This window comes from Triturus cristatus, chromosome 9 (assembly GCF_964204655.1).
Source record: "Triturus cristatus chromosome 9, aTriCri1.1, whole genome shotgun sequence".
NCBI lineage: Eukaryota > Metazoa > Chordata > Amphibia > Caudata > Salamandridae > Triturus > Triturus cristatus.
Window position 1 is genome coordinate 728,179,070 of NC_140592.1, and position 21,508 is coordinate 728,200,577.

Sequence of the window (21,508 nt, forward strand, 5' to 3'; positions counted from 1 at the left end):
TGGACCTTCATTTTTAGTGTAGGTGTGGCAAGGCAGGATTACCAAAGAAGCAGATGCATCTCACGTTGTTAATCCTGGATGAACTACAAAAGCACTGAAGAGCACAACGGGCTCAAAAGCTGGTCCAGTAATTTTTTCGGAGATGCTTGCTTTTCACTGGGAAGTGACCATCTAATGTATCAATAGCGCACAGTGATACAACAATATGTCACTCAGTATTTAGAGTGAGTCATTCAGTGATTAAGTTAAGTGTATTCAATTCATGTATTTACAGACAATACAACAGAAAACGGGTTGTAGATAAAAGTGTAATATCCACCAGACAAAAAACACTGCCTAAATATCAGTAAGTAAAAGTTCCAAGGCCCCGGTGTAAATATTAAAGAAGCACTAACACATTAAAAAGAAACAACAAGTATTGACAAAGCCAATGGATCTTGCCTATAAGTCCTTTAGGCTTTGCCAATGTTTTTTAGCCATGCAGTACAGCATCATGGCTGCTGTGCAGCACGGCTGAAAAGACACAATTAAGCGGCTGTTGAATCATTTTGTAGACACACACATGCATTCAACCACACGCTCGCCTAAGAAAGGACACACATTTTTTAAAAAACGATTATTTATCGAGCCCAGATAGGCCAGTTGAAAAAAAGGGGGCAAAAGTGTTTCTTTAAAATGTAGCTCAGAAGCATGGTTTAAAAAAAAAAAAGCTTTGAACAGATCATCAAGTTGTGTGTGCTGGTTGGGGAGGCGGTGGGGCGTGAAGCAACATGACTGGCCATGGGGTAAAAAGCATAGCAGGCAGAGTAGTGAAGCAACATTTAGGGCAAGGGGAGAAGTAACCCAAGTAACAGAACCATATCAGCGAGAGAGAGCAATGTGCAAGAGAGGCGAAAAGCACATGAGGGAGGCAGCTAAAAAACACATGCACTCTCATGAAAGCAAAAAGAGAAAACTAGTTCCCTAAAAGTGAGCAGAAGAAGCATAGAAGCCAACCAGTAAAAGAGATTGTAAAGAAGCTATGATCTATGGGAGGAACAAACACAAGATGGAGAGGCTTAAACAAGAAAATGCATCCATTAGCAAGCAAATAGGAGTGACAGTAAAGCCAACCAATGGAAGCAATTGGCGGACTTCGAGCCACCATATGTTCTTTGTGAGCCCACAGTATGTCTTTCATTCTTAAGCAGCTTAGGCTGCATGGTACGCTCAACCTGAAAATACACCTGGTAGTTGAGCATTTGCTGCCAAAATGTATCAATGCTTACAAACAGCAACAAGTTAGTAGCAAGTGTTGTATTAAAATTAAGGGTCTCATTTAGGGTTTGTCGGTAAACTGGCAGTACCACCACCCCATTAAACGTAAGGTTCCCCAGCTCTATTTGGAAGTGTAAGAACAGCTGGTTTACTGAAACCAAATACTCCACTATCCCTGCGGTAATCTTGGACTGAACAATCTGTTTGCTAGTAGAATGCTGTGTCATAGTGGACATTACCCTGCCCTCATAGGATGATGCAATTATCAGTTTCCATACCCAAGTCTGCCATGGGATGAATAGTGGACACAGGCAGAGAAAATATAGAATGACCCCCAGTTGAAGGAGGAAAACTCCCTGTTCATCGTTGTAGGAAAGTAGCTCTTTTTGACATGGTGGCCCCCACACATTTTGCCTGTAACTGATGTGATTTTGACTGGGAAGTGCACTGGGTTCCTGCTAATTAGGTCGCCAGAGCTCTTTCCCAAAATTGTACAATTGTTTCCTCCAATTGGCAAACCCTTTAGCACCCTCTGTAATTCCCTAGTGAATGGTACCCCTGGTACCTAGGGCCTGAGGTACTACAGAGGGTCCCTAAGGGCAGCAGCACAAATTGTGCTACCCTAAGAAACACCCTCACCAAGCACATTCAAGGCTGGCATTGCAGGCTGCGTGCCTTGGGGAAGACAAACATTAAAACACGCCATGTCCCTTACCACTGCATGTAATATTTGTAAGTCACCCCTACAACAGGCCTGACATCCCTAAGGCAGGGTGCTGAATATTACATGTGAGGGCATAACCTGCATGAGCAGATATTCCCCTGTGCTGGTCAGTCCTATTACTGCCAGTACAAGTGACCAGGGAAGCCATTTTAAAACATATCCTGGACACTGGTAAAAAGGAGTTCCCCCCCCCCCCCCAGCTACATGATGGCTTCACTGAAGATAGGGATGTTTGGTATCAAACATCTCCTATTGATGAACCCACACTGATTCCAGCGATGGATTTACCGATGGATGCACCTAGAGAGCACCTTAGAGGTGCCCCCTGAAAACCTACCAACCTCTGTTGTGCTCCCTGACTGTTTTGACCTCCTAAGGTGAGAGCCTTTTTGCTCTCAGGAAACCCAGAACAAAAGCCTGTCTGAGAAGAGGGTGTCACACCCCCTCCCACAGTATGACCTGCTGATTAGCGTTTCTAGGCTGGAAAGCTTCAAAGAGCAGCCACCTCTGAAATGCGAATCTGGCTCCCCTCACACGAGAGGAAGCCGACCCCCTTTGTCCAGAGCCCCCTTAAGACCTGGACAGGCAGGAAAATTAGCTAGTCAGGTAGGCGTGCCACCCCCATGCGAGAACTACCCCTACGGTTGGCTAAACTGAGGTGGACACGATTTTTTAGAATAGCCATCTTTGTGATGGCATACTTATAAATTCTGGGACAGGGTATGCCCTCTTCCAGCAGGAAGTGGTCATATAGGTAGCGTAATGACCCCAAGGGTCAGTAGCCCATTAGCTACTACCCTATACTCCCCTAATGCCCCTACATTGAGTATTATGAGAAGCTCCTGACACCAGAAGAGCAGATTCTGATGGCCTGAAGAAAGAAGATGGACAAGAAGAGTCGACTTGTGCTGCAGCTGCTGAGTCCTGCAACGCCGGGAGACCCGTCAGCCTTCGCCCAGAAACCAAGGCCTCCGAGGGACAACAGAACTGTCCCCTGCATGCATAAAAAGAAGGACCAAGAGGACTCCGGCCCTGCCAAAACCTGACACCGCTCAGCAACACTGCACCCGAGCCCCCAACCCATGTCGAAGTGGACAATGGTGTAAGTGTGGTCCCCAAGCCCTCAAGGTACAGGGTCCACTGTGGAGTGACCCCTCATGAACTCCCCACGCCACCTGCAGCCTCTGTTGGCAGCCCCCTCAACCACAAGAGTATGGGGGTGGAAAAGCTAGATACCCCAAAAACGTTGTGAGCCCCGTCCCAAGGAGAAGAGGACCAAAGGTGTCCCCACATCCCCCAACATCGCAAGAACGCAAGCCACTCGTTGGTTTCCCCAGACTAGTCTCACAGTTCCCTCCTGCAGCCTCTTTCTACCGCAAATGTTCTCATAGGATAACATTGGGCCCTTTGCGTGGTTTTGAACCTATGCAACCGGCCGCCTTAGTGCCACTGGTGATGTTCTGCTGGTGTTGCCCACCACTCACCTTAACTCCTGGAGAAAGGTCCTGTAAGTCACTGACAAGAGCTGGTAAACCGCATATGATTTTCTACCCATAGGTTAACATTGCTTAACTCAGAAACTTCACTGTTGACTCTTTGAACTTATTGAATTCATATTTAAAAACTTACTTACCTGAACGATGTTCTTCTGATGCCTAAACATATATAAAGATACTTGCTATTTTTATAAATTAATTGTGGATCTCCTTCTTGAGTATATGTATAAAAGAACAGCCTGAACTAGTCAAGTAGAAGAACCTAACCTAGGGGGATGGGAGGTGTCAGAAAACAATCTTGATTCTGAAATACACCAAATGTAGAAAAAGGAAAAAATGTTCTTTTTCTTGAGTCCCCTCACTCACCAGGGTTTCCCCACGGTGACATGCTTCATCATTGGGGTCCTCCCAGTTCTCTACGGACTGAGGCGTGCTGCGACTTGCGAATTACGTAGGAGCACTAAAATCAGACTATGTGTAGTGCAAGTGAAAAGGTGGAGTGGAATTTAAAATTAATCAGCTAGTGGGCCAAATAAACTTTATTGATGCTCTAAGCTGAAAAAATTAAAAATGGGGTGATATGCTAAAGTCCCTAATTGTAATGAATAGGTGTACCTAGCATATTGTCAGGTCAACTAGTTTCGAGCTTCTCCAGCTCTTCGTCAGGACAACACCGGGACCAGCCCAGTGAGATTGTGCCACTCCTAGTCAACCTTAATAAGGTGCAAAATGTGAGACGCTGCAATTGTAAGGCATGCGTAATTTATGATACATACGTAATGTACGTCAGACGATATTTTTTACAAGACATTAATATGCCTCATGGTCAGCGGAGGGGCAGTGGCGGTCTTGTACATTTGTACACGGACAGCCACGCTTCTGAACACCTACTTGGGCCAACACCTACCGGACCGAGGTTGACTAGGAGTGGCACAATCTCACTGGGCTGGTCCCGGTGTTGTCCTGACGAAGAGCTGGGGAAGCTCGAAACTAGTTGACCTGACAATATGCTAGGTACACCTATTCATTACAATTAGGGACTTTAGCATATCACCCCATTTTTAATTTTTTCAGCTTAGAGCATCAATAAAGTTTATTTGGCCCACTAGCTGATTAATTTTAAATTCCACTCCACCTTTTCACTTGCACTACACATAGTCTGATTTTAGTGCTCCTACGTAATTCGCAAGTCGCAGCACGCCTCAGTCCGTAGAGGACTGGGAGGACCCCAGTGATGAAGCATGTCACCGTGGGGAAACCCTGGTGAGTGAGGGGACTCAAGAAAAAGAACATTTTTTCCTTTTTCTACATTTGGTGTATTTCAGAATCAAGATTGTTTTCTGACACCTCCCATCCACCTAGGTTAGGTTCTTCTACTTGACTAGTTCAGGCTGTTCTTTTATACATATACTGCTGGAGGGTGAACCTAACCATCAGCCTCTATTTCCCCCCCTTTTTTTTGATCTCCTTCTTGAGTCATGTGTCTCATTATTGACGTTTGTGTGTATTTTCTGATGTCTTGCACTCCTCTTATTTAAGCCTAAGGCTGCTCGGCCACACTACCCCTAAACAGGGCCCTTTGGGATTTCCAAGGCAAGCCCCTGTCCACTCATAAGGGGATCCCTGGACTCTTAATACAATACATCTCACTTTGATATGTCATATTTATTTTATTTATTTTAGAAAACAAACTCTCGCTCCGGGAGACTGAACACAAAATGGTGGCTGAGCAGAAAATTAAAATACAGCATCGAATCAGCAAACCATTATTGCTGGGAAAGTTGCACTGTTATATTCCTGAGTTAGACCCATGTAGTGAAGAATCTTATTTCTTACATTGTCCTCACCATAACATTTCAACCGTGTACTTTTGAACATATTTGCGTGCACGACAATGTTGGATTAGTTTCCCTGAAACTAAACATGTTTACACTTCTAGCTTCGCTCAACATTATCAAAATGCCCTGATCATGTACAAGGTCTCTTTTCAAACTATGTACAAATGTCATCTGAATCTTCATCCACGGGGCAACAGGGCTATCTACATATCCATAACATCCTAATCTATACGCACAGCCCAAGGCTGCTTTCTATGCTAAAAGATGAGCATCCCGATAGATTGGTAGAGGAGGCACTTCAGCTGACATCGAGGGTCCCTGAATGCTGAGACTTCACCATGCAGCGGTCTGACATCTTGTGAGGGGTGTCCAGTTTGTGACCAAGACGGGGTCCTTCATTCTCTCCCATCAGGTAATGGGGTTGGATTGTTCCTTGGGGGGGATTCTTGGCTTCACACCTAAACACACTCTAGGTACACTTAGAGTAAGGTTCACATATTAGGAGTACGCTATATTGCTGCCTTGTTTTATATGCCTGCATATATACACTGCTTTAGCACCATCATAGAACTATATGTACTATTTACGCTTTTGGTGCTCGTAATCACTTTTATCTGCTTCTGTCTATTGGTCATTGCAGCGCACGTATTATATACAAGAATACCTTTGGTTCAATAAACATTGAAAACGTCTCACTGTGTATTCTCTGTATACTTCTCTGAGAATAAGTGAGCACAAGTGACTGAGCAAAAGGTTCTGTACTGTTTCTACGATCCCTGAGGGGTCAGGGTTGTCATGTTCAGTGGTTGCCAGAAACCATTTGCTCCCTGATAAGGTTACGGGGGCTTACAGTGGCACTGTGAGCTAGCTGGTCTATAGGCCAACAAATCCTGCAGGGCAGTCCAGAATCAGTCTAGGCACCAAGCCCCCAGTTTATGTTGTCCAAACAAATGTGCAGATCAAACAGATTAGTAGGAACTACACGGCATGGCGCCGCCAACTTTGGTTGGGTTCTTTTTTACTGGTCAATCTGAGTAATACAGTCATGCTTTCTCAGAGACCCCTACTCACATTTGAACCAGAGACGTCCGAAGTGGGGAAGGGAAATAAATCTGCCTCAGATGAGTAGTTATACCCTATGTTTTGGCTGTAGATTATTCAAGCTTGGAGAGTTCCCATATTGTGCATACCATATCTCAATAAATTATTTTTTTTTTAAACACAACACCTTTTCTTTAACAATGACCGAACACGGTGAGGACATTGAACAGCAGGTAGTTTTCTCTAATTATTACGGAAAATTGCAGTCAGACAGTTACTAAGAAATTTTTACCACATGGCCTCACGGCAACTGGTGAAGATGTTACCTTTATGGTCGAAGCACACAAAGCATTTAGAACAGAGGTATTCTACTCTGGGTTTAAATTCCCGCCTGCAGAGGCATGCACAATGTTGTTTCACACTTAAATTGAAGATGAACCACCTGAACAGTATTTCCCATACGTGGACATAGAAGTCCCATTAACTTACCAAGAGCATATTAATTGGTTTAAAGGCGCCCTACCCCATACCACAGAAAACGTGAGCATCGGTCCGCTCAGCAAAGAAGGAGCGACCTGGCTGGACTTAGTTTCATATACACCGCATCCAGGCATTGCTACTTTACCAGCAGCAGAAATGTGTATACTTTATAGAGATTTAGTAAACATTTACACAAAACGCAGTTATGGGACAAATTCCCACCAGCCAGTAGCAAATCCCGTTCTGGATATTGCAGAAAATAGCTTAACTTGAAGCGGTTTTTCCCCATAAGGACCTGCTGGAAAAGCACAGAATACTAACAATTTGCTTGCCAATGGAGCTGGCTCCCCGATAGAAGAGTGTGTCATTTGGGGTACAATCTTCGCTGCCATTTATACCAGAACTCATTGTACCCCTCCAATAGCAGTTATACCAGATGTACTAAAACAAATACAGAATGAGTACGGGGCAGAACCTGCCCTGGACCTGGGGATGAAACTATTGGGCAATTTTGCCCAAGTTTCTGCAATTATGTTCATTAACATTAGCAGCAGTGGCTATATGCCAATGCCTGGGGGACTTCACTCCTGCACAACAGGAGCAAGAGTTGCCTAAAATTATCAGAGAAACATATGCCTCACTAGGTAGAGATAGTGTGGGAGCCAAACCTGGGAAACCAATAGTTAAGAGCAGTTCTGAAAAGGATAACTCTAAGCAAGCACCCGATTCTTCTAAGAAGAAATGAGACCATAAACAAAACAAAAACAGTCACGAGGTGGGTCTCCTCAACAGGAACACACCTTGAGAAAATACAATTTGAGAAACCATGACAATATTAGGAAGACTGACAGGTACTGATACAAGTTCCTCTTGTTCCTTTCAGGAGTCATCCTAAAAACATTCGGAAAGAGATGGATGGTCAGAGCACAGATCGGAAGAAAGAGTCCAGTCGAAAAAGGGAGACACATTGCACTTTGGACTACATCATTAAACAAGAGGACAAACAAAATACTCCTAAACCTCAATTTAAAAAGAAAAAAAAGAAAAAGGTAGCCTGGATCAAAATTAGAAATGCCCAGGCTACTGAGGACTCTGCTTCTGAACAGGGAATAGACAGTGACAATGTTAGACACTGCGGCAGAAGTCACAATAGCTCACCGAAACCTGATGGATTATCTGGCAGCAGTAGCACTGAGAAAGCATATCACGGTGGAAACACCTGATACAAGGGTAAGTGTCCCACATCGTTGTACAAAATAATGCTCCAAATGGAGGGGGACATACCTATACAAGTGAAGGATCTCTTTTGGGAGAACCTGACATACGGTTAACAACATTCTTTTGGCTGTAAAGGATTGGCCGCCTTAGTTCATAAGTGGAGAGTCCAATGGGGGAAGACATAATTTTACCTGCCTTCTCCGACCTCGTACCAGAATCAGTTAAAAATTCATATGTGCAGGAGTGGGCGTTTGCGCTGGCTCCTGCATGTTACTGCAATCATGTTGGGTGTCACCTCATCACAAAATCCCATTAAAATAAATTCCTCAACCACAGAGACAATGCCCAATAAAGCATGCAGCAAAGAAACAAGTCAGGGTGATCATAGATCAACTTGAGTACCAGGGTGTGATAGAGAATTGCACCTCACCCATGAATATTTTATTGTTTCCCGTAATGAAACCCGATAATTCATATAGTCTTAGACTACAGACATTTAAACGCATCCACAAGTACATTTGCAGTACAAAAAGTACATAATGCTGCAGTGTTGAATAACATCGTATGGAAAAAAATACAAAACAACACGAGACATCACAAATTATTTTTTCTGCCAAAATATAGCACCTGGGAGCAATGTTCCCTCTAATTTTTTTCCTCTGTGTGCGGCAGTGTAGGGTCTCTGTGCGCTGCAGCCATGGCTATGTGCACCAGGAACCAGACCGCACTTGTGCCCAGCGCCAAATATCACTCCAAACTTTTGCTTAAAAAAAATGAAAAGACAGTGCATTCACACACATACAACCCACGTTAAGGGGCATAAGGCAGATTTGCAATTTGGATATACACGCCATGACATGAATTGGTTACACAGGCAAGTACGCTTCAGGTTTAGAAAAGCACAAGACTCCAACGGTGGTACCATCATAAGATTTTACTAAATATTCTTAACTGGAGCACTGTTCATTGGGTGGGGAAATGTTGAGAGCCTATACAAGATTAAATATACACAATAAGTTACAAAATGACATGACATATTAACAATTTGATGTGCAAGCTACTGAGTAATGTCGGGCTATCCCATCAGAGATTGAAATGTGTGGCATCCATGCAAACATGGACTGTGAGGAGGGCCATTCACACAAGTCAAGTGCCATCACTAGATAGGTGACAAGGCTGGATATACCGACCTCTACAGGGCTTAAGTTCTCAAAACAGAAGTGGGGGGCCTCACCAAGTTGGGCAGTATGCAATTGACATTATGGCGTGTGATATCAGATCACGTGACATCACAGTGCGTGACATTGCACATGGCATTAATTTACAAACCATGACCTACCAGGAAGTGTCATCACTAGAAGGTACATTATATCTTAAGACCTCACACATGGTTAGAACATCTATCATGAATACATTTAGCGCATTACAAGATTTAACAAAAGAGATTTTGTCTGGTTGTGCCAAAAAAGAAAAAGTGACGCAAAATCTGGGCCTCAACTTATACATTTATGTTTTTTTAAACTCTGCCACAAAGAAATTGGCACAAGGAGAAACATGGAAGTAAATCTGTTCTGCTTAATTGGTTGCAAAGTCTGCATTTTAAAATATATTTTGGAGTTAAGGCACCTGCTGCAGAGATCTTTGTGTGCCTAGTAAATCTCAGGGAATAATAATAATGGTGAGATAACTCTGGTGGTTAATGCATTTGCTGAAGAGATCTGTGTTTTGTCTAGTCTCAATTTTGAATCAAAGTAGCATAGAGGGTTACGGTGTCTTCTGTAAAGCTCATTCTGTAACATGCAGATGACCGATTTTTATTTATGTAGATAGGTAAGTGGGTTACTGCTCTTAACACAGAGATCGTTTTGTTACTTGCAGTTCATAAATTGTATTCCTTATATATCACAGTGTACAAAGAAGGACATGTGACTGTTACACCTTGTAACTCTGACTGTCTTATTTTAACACATCCTGTACATTGATTACACAGATATGATTTATTGTCAATGTATAATATGTATGTGTGATGTATAGCTCTCTGATACCTTGCATTGGGATGAGTAGTGCTATAAAAGAAATAAAACAAAACAGTGGCATTTAAACTGTTATTTGTGTATACTGTGAAAGACCAACACGTCTGAAAGTCTTGCAGTGCATGCATATTTCTTATATACATGGACAGAACAGAGTAAAAAACATGCCTCTCTTAAGTACATGTGAAGTAATAACAAGCTGACTGCCTTTGTTTGTCCTCCACTGCATTTGCATCTAGGTGAGATGAGAAAATAAAGATTATGACAAGGTCTATGTGTCCCCTATGTGTTCCCCAACGTTTCGTGTACATGCATGTACGCCATGCATTTTCCCTCCATGGCCTGTCAACCATGATGCCTATGCTATAACGTGGCCTGCCATCAAGTCTCCCATGAGAGAAACGACAAATCTGCACTGAGGCCTACACGTTTTGCATCATGTTTTCCTGCACTCGTGCCATTTTCATGAAAGCCCATTTTGTGGCTCAGCCGGAGCCCGAAAAGAGGTTTCAGGCCTCAGACGCTCTGAGAGCTGCAGCTGCGTATCCTTGGCCTCGCACACTTGGGCCTCAGCCAAAGGGGCCCAGTCCGGGGTGCCGAGATAGTATTGAGCACGGTTATCTGCTTACTCCTACTGAATCACATTCCTGCCTGGAAAAGGAGGAATAAACAAAACCCGCCTGCAAAGGATAGAGCCTAGCCTTTCTGTCTCCCTTTCAGTGATTGCAAAGCTCACGTCAGTGAAAAACCCATAGCCCCCATGTAAGGCCCACGCAGTGAATAAAGAAATAGAAGCCACATCGGCTCTTGGTGATGGGCAACCTATGTCACAGATCAGTTCCTGCTCCGGACTTTAGATATCAGATAATACAAGATGTGCTGGTCGTCCTGACACTGAAGGCCTCTCTTCCAGACTCCCCGGCTGCACAGCAACCTTCCCCCAGTTACACGTCAGTTACACGTCATGCTCGAGTTGAGCACAAGTAAGGCAAAGTTCCAGTAAAGTTCCAGCTGATCACGCAACCCCCTCCAGGTACCCACCCACCTATGACACTCACCTATGACTCATCAAGTGGACGCCCACATGGACACCCACCTTCACGCCTACTTACACGCCCACATGCTCTTATCTCATTCTCTCTTGCTCTGCCTGAAGCGCTCCTGCTTACGTATAATATGGAATGTATATATACTGTGCTCTGTGAATAAAGTTGCAGAAGACCCTTCCTGATCCCTTGTGGTGATGGAACCATTCTCCCTATAACTCGAGTTATTGGAATAAAGCCCTTTTGAACCTGATACCACGGACTCAGCCTCTTGCTTTATACATGATCCTATTGATACCTATAGAAATTATGAGTGCGTAATACTTTATTTACGACATTATATGGCGCCCGAATAGGGACGAATCCCCTTCCCCACGCGCCGGAGATGAAGGTCCAGTTTTGCCCCCTTCTACAGCCGTGACGGACTTCAAGTGTACACGTCGCGGGTTTTCCCGCCAACTCCCTCAGGCCAACGGAGGAGATGGACTGTGACCAGGCATCCATACGAGGCGGTGAGGATTGCGGATCGTCCCGACCCAGAGCCCACCCTGCGAGAGAGCTGTGTCCGAGGTTTCTAGAGATCCGCCAAAGATACGCCATTCCCGCGCATGCGCAGCGTCGAGTGTCCGAGGCCTTCAAGTTCTGCTTCCCGGTGAGTTTCATGGGGGTTGCATAAAGACGGGTTCATTTAATGAACACGGTAAAGAAGTGTCTCACTTGTGAGACCGGTATGGTTGTGCTGTATTCCAGTGCATAGAGTATTCAAGTATTCAAGTATACAAGTGCATGCATAGAGTCATTCAAGCATTCAAGTATTCAAGTATTCAGGTGCACCGATTCAACTGTATGAATGTTATTGTCTTAGTCAGGTTCAGTTAGGTTTGAATGTGTCAGGTTTGTATGTAAGATTGTTTCATTGTGATTTTTTTTTTTGGTTACATTTCAACATGCCGTTGTTTTCGAAACTGCGTAAAATAGGTACTAGGAAAGGTGTATTAGAGGAATCAGTTAACATTCCGCCTAGAGACACACCTGGACATTTCATGTACTGTAAACATGGTTTAGATGCCGTGTTGTTTTTAGAGCTATGGGTGGATTACACGAAGGATTTAGAGACACAGTATAGATGGCCTATCACGGGAACGTGGGATGCGGAATGCATTATGAAGGTAGAGGAAGAACTATGGAAGAGAAAATGTAGACCTGCTCAGAAGGATGTCATTGAGTTTTGGCGCAAGGAGTCACATAGAAGAACAGAGAAAGAGTTCCACAAAGCAGAGAGAAGTAGACAGGAGTCTGAAAAAGCCAAAGAAAAGAAGTTACAGGAGGAAGGGGAGCGGGTCAAAAGAGAACAGGCTGAAAGAGAAAGAATTACCGTCGTTGCTGGTATTTATCCCGTCTTTTCAGAGGAACTAGCAAGAGTGGCCCCAGTAGAAAGACCCGTTAGAGTGCCACCGCAAGTACCCCGAAAAATAAGACCAACAGCATCCGAAGCGTTTGTTACCACCTACCTAGAGGAATCCCCACCAGCATACCTAGACGGATCTTTCCCTGCACCCCCAACACAGGCCCAACTCCAGGAGCTCGAGGACGGCGGGGAGGGATCCGGGACAGCATCAGGAGGGGGGCCGACTGTAAAAGTAGACATCTCCGAATGTATATACGATCCAGATCCAGGAAAGAGCAATATGCTCGTGATTTCACTAAGACTTAGACAAGCAGTCGCATATTTGGAAAAATTACCAGATATGGATAAACACCTAAAGAAAATGTACAATTTCATAAGAACAGGGGAGGGTCCTGAGTGCATAGCAGAGGCCACACAAAACCGAAAAGTAATTGTTAAGAACTATATCCTTCGTTTCCTAATTAACTGTCTGATCAGGGAAAAAGACGAAGGTGACGGGGACGTACACCCTTGTTATATAGGTTGGAGTGATCACATAGATGCCGGTCAGCATGATAAATCAGGACAGACAGACAGCATGTTGACCAAAATCCGAAAGGCAATAATAGCCTCACACGAAGCAGGACCGGACGGAAAGGCTGAGTCATCCTCTGATGACGAAGCCGGGGACAAAGACAAAGTACTATACGTGGGCCATGCCCGACGGTTCGAGAGGCCCAAGGGCCTCAATTACCGTAAACAGGGAACGGCTATAAAAGAAAGATATTCCCTTGAGAGTTTATTCCAAACTACCGAAAAGGCCCTGAATAGATGGATAGGTAACGACCAGCCCCTCACCCCGACCGAAAAAGAATTAGCACGGTCAGCCACCCTGTGGGTGTCCCAATATGATACATATAATAATGATATAGTAGCCCAAAGGTTCTTGAGCCTCCCACCAAACGAACAGCGCATAGCTGGTGTTTACATGGTCCAACATTTGATTACATTGTATGAGAGTCAATATTCTGATCCCGGTCTATTGTATAAGTTGCTGGACGACATAGTACTAGACAGGTGGACGAACATGGGTACTGAATTGATTAATGTCATCCTAGATCAGCGACACAAATATATAGAATTCGTGACTAGGTCCCTGCTTCCCGCTCCACCCCATGATAGGCGACAGTTATACGACAAGCTGAACCCCCTACGAGAGGTTCATCCTGTAAAAGATACAAACAATGTGCTACAACGGGTGTATGTCTACACCCCCTTGTCGAAATTAGAGATACTGGAAATGAAAAAGATGTTGCCCTCCCATGATAAAGACCCGGGGGGTTTTCACCGAGAACTAAAAGACATTCTCCGCTTAGGAGAGTATACATATGCTGACATTCTAAAATTATTGAAAGTACTATTGCCTGCTGGTATTTACGAGAAGCTTAAAGAAAAGGACTGGGAGGTGGGAGAGAAAAAGATTAGCTGGGATGTGTTGGAAAGAGAGGATGCAGCCAGAGCCCCGGTTGGTCTGGGTCCCCGAGCTAAAGAATTACCTGAACTCCTTGTACAAGTTTTGCCTAGATTATTAGTTACTAAAAAGGAAGACTGGGATGCTATTTCAGCCTGTAAGCAGAAACCAGACGAGGACACAAGCGATTTTTACTCTAGGTTTGAGAAATGTTTTACTATCAATAGTGGCCTTAAGCCTGGTAGCGAATCATATCCCCATCTTTTCGTGAGCAAACTAGTAGAAAATTCCCTACCCGAGATTAAGTATAGGGTACTGAAGGTTGAGAGTACTTGGCAAGCAAACAGCCCTTCACAAATGTTACAAATGTTACAATATCACCAGAACAGAATTAGAGAAGAACACGAGCAGGAAAAGAGACGCATGAAAGACACAAAGATGAAGATGCTGGTGGCCCAATCGACACCGGCAAACACAAACACGAACAAAAGTAGCGCGACACCAGTTAAAGGGAACTGTAATTATTGCAAGAAGCCAGGCCACTACGTAAATGAATGTGCAGTCCTGAAACACAATATAGCTACAGGTAAAACAAAGCCACGTCCATCTCCTCCCAAGGAAAATAACACGCATCAGACATCAGATACGTTTCCACCGCCGCCACCGCCAGTCCATGCACCTGCACCCACCCACGCTACAGCACAAATGTATCAGCACGCTCAACCTAACTATCCAGAATACCAAGCATATTCATGAAGCAGCCTAGAGAGGGAATTCGACTTGCCCCTTATTCCAGTTCCTGTGGACCAAGAGGGTCCCTATGTACATGCACGTTTACTGGGACAGGATAAAAAGTTTTTGATTGACACTGGGGCGAGTAGAACTACCATCAGTCATTCCGAGGTTCCAGGGGCACCCCTCTCGGGCTCAAAGAGCATATCCCTGGGTTTTTCAGGAAAGCCAATTATTAATGAGGTTTCGGAACCAGTCTCTTTAGGAGTTGGTCCACTGATACATACAACAGACTTACTGCTTACTAAATCATGTCCAGAAAACTTACTTGGTATAAAGACATTAAAGGAACTGGGAGCAATTATCTGTTTCTCGCCAGAAGGAGTGCGACTGTATTTACGTGATTTCAAGGGACATTTTGTAATAAAAGATTTTGACATCAGGCTCCAAAATGTACCACAGCACCTATGGGCACAAGGTCCGACTGACGTAGGTTTCATGAACATTACACCACACCAGGTCACCCTCAAAGCAGGAGTAGTGCTGCCACGGATACGACAATACAAGATCCCACCTGAGGCTGAAGTAGGGTTACTGAAATTAATCGACGAACTCATTGCACAAGGGGTGGTGGTGGAGACTGATTCAAACGTATGCAACTCACCTGTTCTTCCTATTCTTAAGCGAACTGATCCCAAAGAACCACCTGTCTATAGATTAGTTGTGGACCTGCGAGAATTGAACAAATGTGTAGTCCCACAGTACCCGGTGGTCCCGGACATTTCTTCATTATTGACTGCTATTGACGCAGAGGCTACGTTCTTTACAGTTATCGATCTGAAGAACGCATTTTTCAGTATCCCAATACATCCAGACAGCCAATATCTTTTTGGCTTCAGTTTAAAAGGCCGCAGCTTCAGATTCACAAGAGCACCACAGGGCTACACAGAGAGTCCTAGCATCTACAGTCAGGCACTCAAACGACAACTAGACAGTATTCATATGTCTACCACTACAGCGCTGATACAGTACGTAGATGACATTCTCATCACAGCAAGATCAGAAACTGACTGCGAAGATGCATCACTCACGGTTTTACACTTTCTGGCTGACAAGGGGCACAAAGTGTCCCCTTCGAAGTTACAATTCTGTGAACAGCAAGTGGCGTACCTTGGGCACTTGCTGTCCAAGGACGGTAGGCGACTGACACCGGAACGTATTCAATTGATTTCTGGCCTTTCACAGCCCAAGACACAAAAGGAGGTACGTGCATTCATTGGCCTCACTTCATATTGCAGGCAGTGGATTCCCCAGTATGCTTACATAGCCAAGCCCCTAATGCAGTTGACGACACAGGAGGCAGCTTCTACTAATGTCCTCCCTTGGACACAAGAACACACTGTGGCATTTGAAGAATTAAAAAGAGCTTTATGTCAAGCACCAGTTTTAGCGACCCCTGATTACAACAAATCTTTTATGCTTTTTGTGACAGAGCGGGATGGAACAGCACTATCTGTCCTCACACAAGATCATGCAGGAAAACACAAGCCCTGTGCTTATTTTTCTAGTACATTGGACCCAGTAGCCCAGGCTTTGCCTGCGTGCCTAAAATCTGTTGCAGCAACGGCCTTAGCCATAAGACAAAGTGACTCGATAGTGCTGGGCCACCCCCTGACAGTACAAGTACCGCACGCAGTGGAGGTTCTCTTGAACCGGACACAAACCCAACACCTGACTGTAGCGAGACTGACAGGTTATGAGCTGACGTTATTTCAACCACACATAGAGATCAGACGATGCAACATACTGAATCCTGCTACTCTTTTGCCCTCTAGTACAGAAAACGTTCCACCACATGACTGTGTTGAAGTGATACATACCGTGACTAAACCAAGACAAGACTTGACAGATGTTGCACTCCCAGACCCTGACCTAACACTCTATGTTGACGGCTCATGCATGAGGACGGGGGCGGGAGAATTAGTGGCAGCGTATGCAGTGACCACTGCTACTGAAATCATAGAGACTAAAAGAATAGACATACTGTCAGCACAAGCAGCAGAGCTCATCGCTCTGACACAAGCATGCATAAGAGCTAAGCACTTGAGAGTAAACATTTACACAGATTCACAATATGCATTCGGGGTAGTTCACGATTTTGGAGTACTATGGAAAGAAAGAGGTTTCTTGACCTCTCACGGGGCCAAGATACAGCATGGCCCCCTTATACAAGCCCTTCTGGAAGCGATACATTTACCGACGGCTATAGCTATCCTGAAATGCAAAGCACATACTAAAGCCACAGATATCATTTCTCAAGGCAATGATCTGGCAGACCGAACTGCTAAACAGACAGCTCAGACCCCACTAGACATGACGAACTCACAGATACCATCAATGACCAAAGCCATGACAGTCAGGGATCCTTCCAGGGATGTACAAGATATACAGACACATGCTACTCTAGACGAATTAAAGAAATGGTCGGAACAAGGAGGGGTACTGACTGATCATGGTTGGATGACTAAGGGCAAAGCAACATGGTTTCTTCCTGATTCGATGGTACAAGTGATCATAAATACCGCACATAGTCCTGCACACTTAGGAGAGAAAGCAATGCTAGACAGCTTACAGAATATGTGGTTCAACAAGCACCTGCGTGCAGCAGCGAAACAAAAAGTCAGAACATGTATGATCTGTTGCCAATTCAATCCAGGTAAAGGCATTCCGGTGGAACAAGGTGGATTCTCTCCACCTGACCATCCTTTTGAAGTCCTCCAAATGGATTATATCCAAATGAACAGATGTAGAGGTTACAAATATGTCCTGGTAGTTGTATGTGCACTCACAAGATGGACAGAAGCCTATCCAGTCCCTGATTATACTGCTGTAACTACCGCCAGACAATTGGTGCGAGAGTTTTTCCCACGTTATGGATTACCGCGTGTCGTATATTCCGACAACGGTCAGCCTTTCTCCTCTGAACTCATGAAGCAGGTGTCCCTTCTGTTAGGGTATACCTGGAAGTTTCATTGTGTACGACATCCTGAAGCAGCAGGCCTTGTAGAAAGGCACAATCAGACCTTAAAGACAAAACTAGCAAAGATTTGTGCAGAAAAAGGTGTAGATTGGATGGTAGCCCTGCCGGTTGCCCTCTTTTACATGCGAATGGTAGCCCATTCTAGAACTGGCTTATCTCCTTACGAAGTGGTCTTTGGTAGGCCACCGAATATGTGGGGCACTCCGATGCCTAAAAAGATTACTGATGTTGATAGTAACTTGCTGACAGATTACCTGGCTTCCTTGATGTCTGCACTACTCTCTTGTTCGCAGGTTGCCGCCGCCTTCCCTGACAACACCCAGGTCAAGGAACACTCCATCGCTCCTGGGGATTATATTTTAATAAGGAACTTTGACAGGACGAGTCCTCTTGAGCCGAGGTGGAAGGCGCCGAAGTTAGTGCTATTGACGACAAGGACAGCCGTTAAAGTCGAAGGACGGAAAGGATGGCTGCATATACACCACTGCAAGTGCTACTTCGGGAATAACGACTCTTTTAAAAAGGAAACGACCTTTCAGACTTTGAGCCCCCTTTACTAGAGGAGACTCCTCAGCAGGAGTACAAAGCTAAACTTAGATCTAGAAAGCCAGACCCCGTTTGATCAATTAAGTCCACTAGGTGGTGAATCGGTTGTACATGTATTCTGACTTGCATAAGATCTCGGACAATGATAATCATAAAAAGAGCAAGATGAAAAGCAAATACTGTAAAATATTACGTGGTAGATGTATAGTGACTTTGATTTTTCTATCTCTTCTGTGCATCACGATAATATGTATCAGCTTAATACTACATGCTATTTTTCCTCCTATTGCCTCACTCTTACACTCCTCCACTAATGATACCATAAAACATACATTTAGTGATCTGCCATCCTATGAGCTATCCTATCGACTTGACCTGCGCAACAATACCTTTATTCAGATGCTGCACCATTCACATCAGACTAGCAATGCTACAGACTGCTGGGTCTGTGGCCGACTTCCCCCGTATCAGAAGGTGAAGGGAGTGTTGCCTCTTTTCCCTTTTCCGTTCTCCCATAATGGTTCTTGCGGAGCATGGTTTGCCTTAATGACATCCATCAACGGTGATGCCAAAGAATGTCAAGACAAGGAGTGTAGGGGTGACTGGGTATGGGGTAACTTGAATAAAGTCATGAATGAAGCATGTTTCCCAGACGAAGAAGGTCTTGCCCAAAGAAAAGGTACAGATCTAGAAAATGAAGAGTATCAGCAAGGAAATGCGACCCTCGACTTTATAATGTTGAATGTCAAGCCCATACACAATGTAGGTCCATCCTCAATTACAATCCTGCCAGTAAAAGGGGACTTGTGTGTCAGAAAAGAAGGCTCAGTACATTTGGGGCACAGCGAGTGTAATACTATAATAGAGTTTAAAGACAAAGGAAAGTCCTATTTCAGAGCATCACGACACACCTACTTTATTTGTGGCCAGACAGCCTATGTACAGCTGCCCTTAGACTGGGGTGGGACGTGCTACATATCATTTCTTTTACCACCCGTTTTCTTGGCCCCATCGAACTATCATCAAGATCCCCAACTAGCACTTATCAGACACAGACGAGGGCTCGATGCTTCCGGCATTGACCAGACCGAGACAGCTTGGGAGCAATATACAGATTTCAACAAAGGATTCTTTTTCTTCATAGGTCCCGTCCAGAATAGTAAACTTATCCGCAGGCTAACAAGGATTCTAGAAACAGTTGTAAAAGAGACTGCATCAGCCCTGGGGAACTTGACCCAGGAACAGTCTGCTATGAGAATGGTCGTTCTTCAGAACCGCCTTGTTCTTGACGTCATCCTGGCGGATAGGGGCGGGGCTTGTAGAATCATCGGCTCCAGCTGTTGCGTTTTTATTCCTAATAACGCACCATCTGTATACAAAGCAATAACAAGGCTCCACAAGATTGCCCAAAGCATACATCAAGACCCAGGCACGTGGACTTGGTCCAGTTGGCTCTGGGGAGTAATATCGGCATGGGGATGGAAAGTGTTGACCGTCTGTGGGTTAATACTACTAATGGTATTCAGTTGTTGTCTATGTCTGCAGTGTGGCCCGGCCATTTGCGGCCTGTGTGCTACTGCATGTGTTCCACGTCCCCAGATACAATGCATTGAAAATGGAAAAATAATGCTGCAAGAACAGATCGACTGTCTCATGAGAATAGATGTGACATGAAGGGTCCACTAGGGGACAAGGAGGGAATGAGAAAATAAAGATTATGACAAGGCCTATGTGTCCCCTATGTGTTCCCCAACGTTTCGTGTACATGCATGTACGCCATGCATTTTCCCTCCATGGCCTGTCAACCATGATGCCTATGCTATAACGTGGCCTGCCATCAAGTCTCCCATGAGAGAAACGACAAATCTGCACTGAGGCCTACACGTTTTGCATCATGTTTTCCTGCACTCGTGCCATTTTCATGAAAGCCCATTTTGTGGCTCAGCCGGAGCCCGAAAAGAGGTTTCAGGCCTCAGACGCTCTGAGAGCTGCAGCTGCGTATCCTTGGCCTCGCACACTTGGGCCTCAGCCAAAAGGGCCCAGTCCGGGGTGCCGAGATAGTATTGAGCACGGTTATCTGCTTACTCCTACTGAATCACATTCCTGCCTGGAAAAGGAGGAATAAACAAAACCCGCCTGCAAAGGATAGAGCCTAGCCTTTCTGTCTCCCTTTCAGTGATTGCAAAGCTCACGTCAGTGAAAAACCCATAGCCCCCATGTAAGGCCCACGCAGTGAATAAAGAAATAGAAGCCACATCGGCTCTTGGTGATGGGCAACCTATGTCACAGATCAGTTCCTGGTCCGGACTTTAGATATCAGATAATACAAGATGTGCTGGTCGTCCTGACACTGAAGGCCTCTCTTCCAGACTCCCCGGCTGCACAGCAACCTTCCCCCAGTTACACGTCAGTTACACGTCATGCTCGAGTTGAGCACAAGTAAGGCAAAGTTCCAGTAAAGTTCCAGCTGATCACGCAACCCCCTCCAGGTACCCACCCACCTATGACACTCACCTATGACTCATCAAGTGGACGCCCACATGGACACCCACCTTCACGCCTACTTACACGCCCACATGCTCTTATCTCATTCTCTCTTGCTCTGCCTGAAGCACTCCTGCTTACGTATAATATGGAATGTATATATACTGTGCTCTGTGAATAAAGTTGCAGAAGACCCTTCCTGATCCCTTGTGGTGATGGAACCATTCTAACTATAACTCGAGTTATTGGAATAAAGCCCTTTTAAACCTGATACCACGGACTCAGCCTCTTGCTTTATGCATGATCCTATTGATACCTATAGAAATTATGAGTGCGTAATACTTTATTTACGACAGAGAGGCTCCAGATAGCTCCCTGCCAAGGATGCTCCAACAAATGGTAGCCTGATGGTCCCTTAATCCCTGAACTGCTGGGCCTTCTTTCCCTCCCCCTGCCCCTTCCACCCCAGTGCGGAGCCCTTTTTTTGTCTTTTTGATGTAGTTAGGGATCTATAACCTTTTGTCCACATAAGGTACCCGCACAAAATGTGTGTCCTTTTTTTCTGACATCCTGGGGATTCTAAAGGTACCATGGGTTTGTGGATTGCCATGGAGGGGACTGAGAAAATAGGATTGGGGGAATAGTCATGCCCATTGTAGGCATCCCCCACTGTTATATGTATATATATAGTTATAGTTAGGACCTATTATCCATA

The 21,508-nt window shown here is 44.8% G+C and overlaps 1 protein-coding gene across 2 annotated transcripts in view; it reads right to left on the reverse strand.

Moving 5' to 3' along the window:
* The window catches only part of LOC146798618 (uncharacterized), a 111,099-nt gene that overhangs the window by 30,858 nt on the left and 58,733 nt on the right, over positions 1-21,508 (reverse strand). The window lies entirely within an intron of this gene.